Source organism: Spea bombifrons, chromosome 4, assembly GCF_027358695.1.
Source record: "Spea bombifrons isolate aSpeBom1 chromosome 4, aSpeBom1.2.pri, whole genome shotgun sequence".
In the NCBI taxonomy this organism is placed as follows: domain Eukaryota; kingdom Metazoa; phylum Chordata; class Amphibia; order Anura; family Pelobatidae; genus Spea; species Spea bombifrons.
The window spans coordinates 92133885-92146745 of record NC_071090.1 but is presented as its reverse complement, the minus strand read 5'-3'; positions in this window follow the sequence as shown (position 1 = coordinate 92146745).

Genomic DNA, 12861 nt, shown 5'->3' with positions numbered 1-12861 from the left:
AGATTAATAGGCGTTACGTGAACAAAGTGAACATCCCATCTTTCACGTCTTATATTTTAATTGAAATCAATGTAATAATTATTCAAATTAACCCACTGCTAATGAAAGAAAAATGTTGATATTGTTCAGCAGTAGGAGTGCAACCACATGCTACTACTATGAAGTGCTCTTCCAAACCTATTTTATGAGTCCCCGTACATATTAATTGTAAATAACTAAATTAATAACGTACATGCAGCTTACAGAAACTATAAATAATATGCATGAAAGCTCCCCTTTAATTAGAATACACTATACTTAATAAAACTAGCTAAAAGGAATATGTTACTGTTTGCAGAGTGGAATTAATGTACAGAATAAAAGTGATAGAACCCTCAGAACATATATAATTATACATTTTTAAATTACGCTTAATGAAAACATAATGTAACCCATTGACTGTGATAATGAAAGCTAAAGAATGTATGGCTTTTAGAAGTTTTATTTTATAAGTACTGATGAAAAAGGGGAGATTAAATGGCACACCCTAAATTGCATTGCTGTAGAGCTCATGCTTTGCAGGAGTATTTCAGATGTCACTTAGTAACATCATTGCCACAAAAATGTGCCAGCCAGGGGAGAACCTGAGCAAGAAGCATGTTGTCAGTCGTCAGATGCACAATTGTGTAGCGCTTCTCACATGACAAATGGCATTGCTGGTATACCTTGGGGTATGTCTTGTTACCTCTAAAATAAAATATATATATATATAAATATTAGACCATGTTGCCAAGTTTATAGTGAAAAAATTGGACCCTACCCAAGCATTTTCTTGGGCCCCGCTCCCTAGCATGCAGAGGCGTATCTAGTGAAAATAGCGCCTATGGCAAGCCCTGAAATTGCGCCCTGCCCAAATATCTAAAACTCATCTTTCACACAAAAAAATCAGCGGAGAAATACAAGTTGTGACGCTTGTATTACATTTTATATATGTGTATATTGTTTGTATTATGCATATTTACATGTCCATTACTGCATGTGTATTATATTCATGTTTGTGCATCTATTACAAACAGTGGTCACTCTAGAAACAATATAATGGGGGGGCACATAAGATACCACAGTCAAAACAAGGGGGCATTAATAATTTCCACCATTAAATCATATTACTGAAAACATTTATATATATATATATATATATATATATATATATATATATATACACACACACACACACATACATACATAATACTTGGTCATTCAACATGGGAAGCCTGAAGCCACAATTTAGTGCGACTAATCCTTGAAATAAATATTATAGAGTAAATAACACAATACCTTATCTTTTCCACTAAATGATTTCAGGGCCTTGAATGTTTTGTCCCCTGAAGTCACTACAAATTCAGGAGGCCGTTTTATCTCTGGATAAGTAAAAATGAAATAGTTCCTACTGTAAATTAAGTGCCAGGAAACAGATAACCAAACACACACACCAGGACAGTCTCTGCCACACCGACATCCAAACACACACCCCAGGACAGGCTCTGCTACACCGACACCCAAACACACACACACAACAGGCTCTGCCACACCAACACCCAGACACACACCAGGACAGGCTCTGTCACACTAACACCCATACACACACACACCAGGACAGGCTCTGTCGCACCAACACCCATACAAACACGCACACACACACACACACACCAGGACAGGCTCTGCTACACTGACACCCATACAAATACACACCAGGACAGGCTCTGCCACACCAACACCCATACACACACATCAGGACATGCTCTGCTATACTGATAACAAAAAAAACACACAAACAGCAGGACACAATCTATAACACAGACATCCACACCAGGATGGATTTTCCACACTGCATTGTCGTTGATACCCCCCTTAGTGTTTTTGTCCCTTGTATTGATGCTTCAGTCAGCACCTTTTTAGTATAGATTAATTTGGTGCCTCCAGACCCTTGTATGATCGCCTCCAGCCAGCACTATTTGTATTAATGCCCCCAGCAAGCCTCTCCCTTTATTATTGATTTATGTGATGGCCCCAATCACATATACGCATTAGACATGCATTTTTAACTACATAATAAGTATTTATCTCTTGAAATATGATTTCAAAATAACAGCTGAACCCTGCTGCCGATATGTATTAATATTAGACCCTGCTGCCCATATATATTAATATTAGCCCCTCCCGCCGATATATATATATATATATATATATATATATTAGGCCCTGATGCCGATAGCAGCTATAGATCAACACATTAACACACAAACCCAGCTTTGCATGTATAGATCAATTGAAATTCAATTGTGAACTCCGTACTGAAGGTATAGCTCAAATAAACAGAATCAGACATACCAATCCTGTATTTGCAGGTATACAATAATAATGTATGGAAACATAGCATAGCACTGGGGTGTCCAAGTCTTTTCTGCAGTGGGCCACTTCATCAGAATTGTATACGTGCGAGGGCCGCACTCATTTTTCACTGTGAGAATATATGGCCTTTAATAAAATATGCAGATTAAAATAAAGTAAATGACACAAAACCTTTACTTTTCCTCTTATTGATTTCTGGGCCTAAAAAGTTTTGTGACTACAAATTCAGAATTCTGCATAAGTAAAAATGAAAGTTCTATTTATGCTAGGGATGTACCAAAATGAAAATTCTGGACCAAAACTGAAAATTCAGAGTTCACTTAGCCGAAACCAAACACGACCCCCCACCTTGTGTACTGGCTGACTTGGCATGATAGGAGTGTGATTGCCAACAGCAATCACAGTCCCATCATGCCTAGGTTCCAGCACTTACACATCCATGCTATCACACACACACACAAATTCATTCATTCACAGATTCATTCCCTCAATCAAGCATACTCATTCCGCTTCCTATTGCAGTACAATAGACCCTCCCGCAGGTAAGCATTTGGCCCGTGGGCCGCATGTTGGACGGCCCTGGCATGCAGATATAGATCAATTGGAATTAACATAAAAACTCAGCATTAAAGGTATAGATCATATAACGTCTATAACCTCCGGGAGATGGGTTCTCCAGAACTGTGCGCAATATTCTAAGTGATGCCTGACCAGAGATCTGTAAAGCATGCCCCCCAACTGTCCCAATTTTGGGTCTCTGTCTCGCCTATCCCTTCCTCCGTCCCGTCTTGGAGGGGCAGAGGAAGGGTGAGGCCAGGGCCGGGTTGGCCCACCGGGATACCGGCGGCTGGAAGAGGCTTTCAATCCCGTTCGCTCAGCGGCTGTTTTGAATGTTGGCCGGCAGCCCAGGGCAATCCACAAACACACCCAAAGAAACATGTTCACTTACTAACATACCCAGACACACACATACAACAACATACCCAAAAAGACATATTCATTAAAATATATACATACATACATACCCAAATACACATATTCTGGAGCCCCACCTGTTAGAGGGAGATCAATGATCTCGCCAACCGGCTCTTCTCCTGCGGGCTAGCCTGTCGTGGAGGAGGCGCCCCCAGGGTGAGTACGCTCTAGGCCGGAGCCTACCTTGCCTGTATGTAGGGATGCACCGAAATGAAAATTTTGGACCGAAACTTCAGGATTCACTTGGCCGAAACCGAACCGAAAATGAGCCCCCTCCTTAAAAAAAAAAAAATACACACTTTTATTAAAAGTAAGTAACACACCAAAATGTGACAAAAAAATGCAATGACAATATTAATACATATATATGATTATTAACAGCAATCACACACTGCTATCATGCCTGGATTCCTGACTTTGCATGGACTTTGCAGGAGTGTGATTGCTGCTTACAATCAAATAAGTAATATTGTTATTGAAATCACACTATAACAATCGTGTATATATACCGTATATATATTTATTTATATACCGTATATATATTTATTTATATATATATATATATTTATTTAAATATATATATATATATTTATTTATATATATATATATATATATATATATATATATATATATATATATATATATATATATATATATATAGCATTTTATTTGTCCAATTTTGGTGTGTTACTTACTTTTAACAAAAATGGTTAACACTTTATTTATATATATATAAATGATTAACACACCAAAAAACATAACAATATTATATATATATATATATATATATATATATATATATATACATATAGATATATATACATATATTTATTATGTCTAACAGCACCTATGCCATGCCACACACAATCATATACTCATTAATTTACAGATACTCATTCATTCCCACATACTTGCTCATACACCCTCCCCCAACCCCTTACCTGAACTGCATATCTCTCACGCAGACTACTGCAGGGGCCCTGCTGCTTCCTCTCAAACAACTTCTCTGGCCACGCCCCCAGGGGGAAGGGACGGAGCCGAGTCACGTGATGTTTATTGACGTGAATCCGTTGGGTTCCTGCTTCTCCTGGCCGAGATGCTGCTCGCACTTCAACGCGCAGGTAAGGAGCCCAGCCCCTGCCGATGATTATTTATTCATAAATTAATAATTTTATATTCGCTTCAGCTCATTGAATTAGAAACATAATGTTGAAGCTCCCAGGAGAGCTCCCGTAATGGGATGGTTACGACGAGTTCTCTGATCGCCCATTTACAATATGGAGAACACAGCATCCACATACCAATGATATATATATGTATATAGATATATATATATTCCAAAGAGTCTGGTAGCTTGCTTGATGCACAGATATGCGCCATATTAATATGGTCTGGTAAGCAGAGCAGCAGTGTAACCTAAAATACTGGTGGCTCCCAGTGAGCTCTGTTCCTTCCATGTAACTATCCGATTTTGAATCTAAATGGCTGCCTCTTGAAACCTCTTATTTTAAGGTGTGTAAAAGTATTGCTAACTTATATGCACTCATATTATGGGCCAGAAAAACAATATATGTGTTTATATAATTCGGTGATATGTTATCACTGGGTGGAGGGTCCTATATTTCTCATTTGCCCCTAAATGCAATCATACCAGATAAACCATTATAGACAAGGTCACACACCCTCTAAAAATAAACACACTGTCACACTAACACCCATACACACACACACCAGGACAGGCTCTGTCGCACCAACACCCATACAAACACACACACACACACACACACCAGAACAGGCTCTGCTACACTGACACACATACACTCAGCTCCCTCAGATGTGCATGGATGGAGATATAGATATTGCTAGTTACCTGACAGCGTATCAGGGTTCCAGTTGGTATATGTGAAGGTCACTTCTAGAGGATGAAGAACTGGTGGTCTCAAACAAATACAGGTCTGACATTTTAATTTCTTCATGGGAACTTTCTGTTTTAAAGGGATAACAGAAATGGAGACTGTCAGCCATGCAGGTGCCGGCTCAGGTTGGACTCCCTTTTGGAGGAGCAGGATCGGGCAGGATTTGCTCTGTTGAGTTGCAGACGGCTGTCTGCTGTAACCTTGGACTTTCTCTTTGGGCTCATCTGATTAGGTGATGGGGGGTGTCTGCGCAACAATACTTTTTCAACTTAAGTCAGAAATATGATAATCGTTTGTAACAGAAAATATTTTAGCATTTCATGTTTCTAGATATGGCTGTTAGTGCAAGATACTTATTGCTAGACCTGCTTTTTAAAGCCATAAGGATTTTATCCAGTCTATTGCAGGCTGTCTTAATGGGCTGTTAGTGAGGGATACTCTGCTTTCGCATTTAATTTGCATTTCAGTATTGAAGAATTAGATTGCTTTTGTTGCAAAAGTTGCCAACAGTTTTGTTTGTCAACTATTTTAACAAAATACAAATTCAACGTCAATGTGGTTAAGATGCCCCCAACCTTTGAACAACTTTTTTGCCATTTAGACAATAGCCACAGCCATATCCAGCTGCAATTAATGTTTCCGAACATTACGTGTGTCTTTAATGTTTGTTGGACAGCATCAGCAAGAATTGAAGCTCATGTGACGCACTAGCGCTGTTCATACTGTTTGTAGCCCATACGTCCTGCCAATAGACATGAGCAATGCACTATAAGTAGCTTAGAAGCAAATGGTTAATGGTTATCTTTTCTTGAGGTCATTGGAAGAAACTAAGATAAGTGGCTTGTCTATTTATAATTTTTGATGCACACTCTCACTTGATGGTTAAAGTTTATTATCTTTTATTGGTGATTTATAGGGTTTTTATGGCACAGGGGGATTTTCCACACTGTTGTATACACTATGCCAATGATCACACACTGTAATTATTCATTATAAATGTGCATATTTTATATATATATATATATATATATATATACATACATTTATATTTACAAGTCAGTCAGGTAGCTTACTGATTCATAGATGTGCAGACATATTAATATATTTTGGTAACCAGAGCAGAAGTGTAACACAGAATCCTGCAGCCCTAAGCTCTTATGGAGTCCTTCTTGACACGTTTATCCTATTTTGTATTGGGAACTTGTTATTTTACAGTGTGTGAAAATTTTACACTTTTTGTAAGAGTTGTTGTGTAGCCTTAGTCTAAGGCAATCATGATATGGTTGTATGTGAGACTGGGTGAAGGTGACAGCTGTGTGTTTCTGCAAAACCGGCCTAACATGACCATGATGTGGGTGTACATTAAGCTGTCCCTAAAGCAACGGTGATATGGGTGTATGTGAGACTGGCCATAGGCTACGATGGTGTCTTTTGCACAACCGGCCTAAAGCGAACGTGGGTATATGTGCGATTGGCCAAAAGGCAGTGGTGGTGTCTGTTGAAGCAATGGCTTTAGGCGATCATGATAAGTGTGAATGCGAGACTGGCCGATGGCGATAGTTGTGTCTTTTGGCAGCCTAAGGCGATCATGATAGTGGTGTATGTGAGACGGGCTGAAGGCGACGGTGGTGTCTTTTGGCGCAGCTAGCCTGAACCGAATGTGGTTTGGGTGTATGTGAGACTTGAAGAAAGCGACTGTGTTTAGCGCAACCGGCCTGAGGCAATCATGAAAGTGAGGGATATGAAATTGGCCGAAGGTGACTGTGGTGTCTGTTGACACAACAAACCTTAGGCGAACTTGGTTTGGGTGTATGTGAGATTGGCTGAAGGTGACAATGCTGTCGGAGCAACTGGCCTGAGGCGATTATGGTAGAGGAATATGTGACACTGGCTGAAGGCGGCGGTGGTGTCTGTTGGTGCAACTGGCTTAAGGCGACCGTGATATGGATGTATTTGAGACTAGCTGGATGCGATGGTGGTGTCTGTTGGCGCAACTATCCTGAATCGAACATGGTTCGGGTGTATGTGAGACTTGCCGAAGGCGATGGTGGTGTCAACTGGCACAACCAACCTAAGGCAACCGTGATCTAGGTGTACGCGAGACTGGCCAAAGGCGACGGTAGTGTCTTTTCGCACAACCAGCCGGAACCGAACATGGTTTGGGTGTATGTGAGACTTGCCAAAGGTGACGGTGGTGTCTGTTGGCACATCCGGTCTAAGGCGACCTTGATATAGGGGCAGTTATAGTTAATGGGGTGTTTAGGGTTAACTTAGGGGCAGTTATTGTTAATGGGGTGTTTAGGGTTAACTTAGGGGCAGTTATAGTTAATGGGGTGTTTAGGGTTAACTTAGGGGCAGTTATAGTTAATGGGGTGTTTAGGGTTAACTTAGGGGCAGTTATAGTTAATGGGGTGTTTAGGGTTAATTTAGGGGCAGTTATAGTTAATGGGGTGTTTAGGGTTAATTTAGGGGCAGTTATAGTTAATGGGGTGTTTAGGGTTAATTTAGGGTTAATTTAGGGGCAGTGGTGATTGATGGGGTGTTTAGGGTTAATTTAGGGGCAGTTGTGGTTGATGGGTTAATTTAGGGGCACTTGTGGTTGATGGGGTCTTCAGGGTTAATTTAGGGGCAGTTGTGGTTAATGGGGTCTTCTCTTCAGGATTAATTTAATGCTGAGGACTGAGGGTTAATTTAATTAATTTAATAAGGTTAACTTAAGGTGCAGTTAGAGGTAAAGGGGGGCAAACTGAGGGGAATCTAAATCCTGGGGGCAGTGAAGATTAATCCTGTATTTATTTATAAAAGTATTGTGTCTGTGAACGAGTCTGCAAATCCTATGAGGGCACTATGGCATATCAGGGGGGTATACGGCATACCTGAGGAGGACGGAGTGACATATCTGGGGTATAAGGCATATAGGGTATATAAGCCATATGTGGGGAGGGCAGTGTGGCATGTCTGGGAGGGCAGTGTGGCATGTCGGGGAGGGCAGTGTGGCAAGCCTGGGCTCAAATATGCATAACTGGGGGACAGGTTGGAGAAATAAAAACAAGAAACATTTTTTATTCTGCCATTTGTTTTTAACATCCTATGTTACTTTATTAAATAATTTAAAGAAAATGAAAAATTTAATTTTTTTTAATCGATTAATGGAAAAAATAATCCGCCAACTAATCGATTATGAAAATAATCGTTAGTTGCAGCCCTAGTGACGTTCTTGTCTTTTAGCACAACCGGCCTAAATCAAACGTGGTTTTGGTGTATGTGAGACTTGCTTAAGGCGACGGTGGTGTCTGTTGACTGTGACTGGGTGACAGCGAACTTGGTGTCTGTTGGCACAACTGGCCTGAACCGAACGTGGCTTGGCTGTAAGTGAGACTTGCTGAAGGCAACGGTGGTGTCTGTTGGCACATCCGGCCTAAGGCGACCGTGATATGGGTGTAAGTGAGATTGGCAGAACGCGATGGTGGTGCGTATTGACGTAACTGGCCTGAGGCGATCACGGTAGTGGTGGATGTCAGACTGGTCGAATGGGACGTTCTTGTCTTTTAGCACAACCGGCCTAAGTCAAATGTGGTTTTCGTGTATGTGAGACTTGGCGACGGTCGTGTCTGTTGGCACATCCGGCCTAAGACAACCGTGATAAGTGTGTATGTGAGACTGGCCGAAAACGAAGGTGTTGTCTTTTGGCACAACTAGCCTGATCCGAAAGTGGTTTGGGTGTATGTGAGACTTGCTGAAGGCGACGGTGGTGTCTGTTGGCACATCCGGCCTAAGACAATCGTGATATGGGTGTATGTGAGACTCGCCAAAAACAAAGGTGGTGTCTTTTGGCTCAACCGGCCTATGGCGACCGTTATATGGGCGTATGTGAGACTGTCCGAAAGCGACGGGGTTGTCTATTGATGTAAATGGCCTGAGGCGATCACGGTAGTGGTGGATGTCAGACTGGTCGAATGTGACGTTCGTGTCTTTTGTCACTATCGACCTAAATCAAACGTGGTTTTGGTGTATGTGAGACTTTCTGAAGGCGACAGTGGTGTCTGTTGGCACATCCGGCCTAAGACAATCGTGATATGGCTGTATGTGAGACTCGCTGAAAACAAAGGTGGTGTCTTTTGGCACAACCGGCCTGAATCGAATATGGTTTGGGTGTATGTGAGACTTGCCGAAGGCCACGGTGGTGTCTATTGGCACAAGCAGCCTAAGGCGATCATGATAGTGGTGTATGTGAGACGGGCTGAAGGCAACGGTGGTGTCTTTTGGCGCAGCTAGCCTGAACCGAATGTGGTTTGGGTGTATGTGAGACTTGAAGAAAGCGACTGTGTTTAGCGCAACCGGCCTGAGGCAATCATGAAAGTGAGGGATATGAAATTGGCCGAAGGTGACTGTGGTGTCTGTTGACACAACAAACCTTAGGCGAACTTGGTTTGGGTGTATGTGAGATTGGCTGAAGGTGACAATGCTGTCGGAGCAACTGGCCTGAGGCGATTATGGTAGAGGAATATGTGACACTGGCTGAAGGCGGCGGTGGTGTCTGTTGGTGCAACTGGCTTAAGGCGACCGTGATATGGGTGTATTTGAGACTAGCTGGAGGCGATGGTGGTGTCTGTTGGCGCAACTATCCTGAATCGAACATGGTTCGGGTGTATGTGAGACTTGCCGAAGGCGATGGTGGTGTCAACTGGCACAACCAACCTAAGGCAACCGTGATCTAGGTGTACGCGAGACTGGCCAAAGGCGACGGTAGTGTCTTTTCGCACAACCAGCCGGAACCGAACATGGTTTGGGTGTATGTGAGACTTGCCAAAGGTGACGGTGGTGTCTGTTGGCACATCCGGTCTAAGGCGACCTTGATATAGGGGCAGTTATAGTTAATGGGGTGTTTAGGGTTAACTTAGGGGCAGTTATTGTTAATGGGGTGTTTAGGGTTAATTTAGGGGCAGTTATAGTTAATGGGGTGTTTAGGGTTAACTAAGGGGCAGTTATAGTTAATGGGGTGTTTAGGGTTAACTTAGGGGCAGTTATAGTTAATGGGGTGTTTAGGGTTAATTTAGGGGCAGTTATAGTTAATGGGGTGTTTAGGGTTAATTTAGGGGCAGTTATAGTTAATGGGGTGTTTAGGGTTAATTTAGGGGCAGTTATAGTTAATGGGGTGTTTAGGGTTAATTTAGGGGCACTGGTGATTGATGGGGTGTTTAGGGTTAATTTAGGGGCAGTTGTGGTTGATGGGTTAATTTAGGGGCACTTGTGGTTGATGGGGTCTTCAGGGTTAATTTAGGGGCAGTTGTGGTTAATGGGGTCTTCTCTTCAGGATTAATTTAATGCTGAGGACTGAGGGTTAATTTAATTAATTTAATAAGGATAACTTAAGGTGCAGTTAGAGATAAAGGGGGGCAAACTGAGGGGAATCTAAATCCTGGGGTCAGTGAAGATTAATCCTGTATTTATTTATAAAAGTATTGTGTCTGTGAACGAGTCTGAAAATCCTATGAGGGCACTATGGCATATCAGGGGGGTATACGGCATACCTGAGGAGGACGGAGTGACATATCTGGGGTATAAGGCAAATAGGGCAGGGCTTGACAAATTTGTTGGGAATCTAGGCGCCAGGTAAAAAAGTTAGGAGCCAGGATTTTTTTAAACTAACACTTGGTCAGGAGTGATCTCATCAGCCCACTTACTAAACTCACAGCGCTTGACCTGGAAGCACCCTGGACTTTCAGGTCAGTGCTGTTTTTTTTTAATTATTTTTTTTTTTTAACCTCTTTCGATGCTGATGTTCCATTGGAGCACAGCATTGATTGATATTTAGTCCCCACAAGCTTGTGGGGACAAATGTTAACCCCTGCAATGCCACGAATGTGTCATACACAATTGTGGCATTGAAGGGGTTAACGCTGCACTGTCGCTCTCATGGAGCGATCAGACAGCAGGGGGGTGTTGGGGCTGGTCTCCACACTCATGTGGAGACCAAAGAACCCTCTCCCCCTGTCCCTGAAGCTGCCTCTGGCAGCTGGGACTCAATTGCTGGTCTATAGACCAGCCACTGCAGGGGGAGTCTTTGATGATTGCTGTAGGCTTCCATGCCTACAGGAATCATCAAAGGGCTTGTGGGGGCTCGTTTTTGCTGTTGCTGGTCTGTAGACCACCAGCAGCAGAGCCCCGTACAAAACGGGAATTAACCCCTAAATGCCGCGATCGCGGCACTGAAGGGGTTAACGCTGCACTGTCGCTCTCATGGAGCGATCAGGCAGCTGGGGGGTGTTGGGTCAGGTCCCCACACTTGTGTGGGGACCCAATCAACACACAACCCCCTTCCCTGAAGCTGCCTGTGGCAGCTGAAAACACGATTGCTGGTTTTGCAGCAGCCGCGTTTTCAGCCTACAGGCTCACTCCGTGGGAGTGATCTCAGGCTCGGGCTCTGAGTGGCTGTGCTGTCTGCCCAGACTCCTGGGCAGACAGAAGCATCAGCGCCCCCGTGTGGTGACTCAGCCTCTTACATCCACAATCTTTTCTGGATGTAAGAGGCTGACAAAACCTAGGCGCCAGGACAAAAATCTCTGTCGCCATGGCGACCTGGCGCCTGGGATTTGTCGAGCCCTGATATAGGGTATATAAGGCATATGTGGGGAGGGCAGTGTGGCATGTGGGAGGGCAGTGTGGCATGTCGGGGAGGGCAGTGTGGCAAGCCTGGGCTCAAATATGCATAACTGGGGGGCAGGTTGGAGAAATAAAAACAAGAAACATTTTTTATTCTGCCGTTTGTTTTTAACATCCTATGTTACTTTATTAAATAATTTAAAGTAAATGAAAAATTTTATTTTTTTAATCGATTAATGGAAAAAATAATCCGCCAACTAATCGATTATGAAAATAATCGTTAGTTGCAGCCCTAGTGACGTTCTTGTCTTTTAGCACAACCGGCCTAAATCAAACGTGGTTTTGGTGTATGTGAGACTTGCTTAAGTCGACGGTGGTGTCTGTTGACTGTGACTGGGTGACAGCGAACTTGGTGTCTGTTGGCACAACTGGCCTGAACCGAACGTGGCTTGGCTGTAAGTGAGACTTGCTGAAGGCAACGGTGGTGTCTGTTGGCACATCCGGCCTAAGGCGACCGTGATATGGGTGTAAGTGAGATTGGCAGAACGCGATGGTGGTGCGTATTGACGTAACTGGCCTGAGGCGATCACGGTAGTGGTGGATGTCAGACTGGTCGAATGTGACGTTCTTGTCTTTTAGCACAACCGGCCTAAATCAAATGTGGTTTTCGTGTATGTGAGACTTGGCGACGGTCGTGTCTGTTGGCACATCCGGCCTATGGTGACCGTTATATGGGTGTATGTGAGACTGACCGAAAACGAAGGTGTTGTCTTTTGGCACAACTAGCCTGATCCGAAAGTGGTTTGGGTGTATGTGAGACTTGCTGAAGGCGACGGTGGTGTCTGTTGGCACATCCGGCCTAAGACAATCGTGATATGGGTGTAAGGGAGATTGGCAGAATGCTACGGTGATGTCTGTTGATGCAACTGACCTAAGGCAATCATGGTAGTGGTGGATGTCAGACTGGTCGAATGTG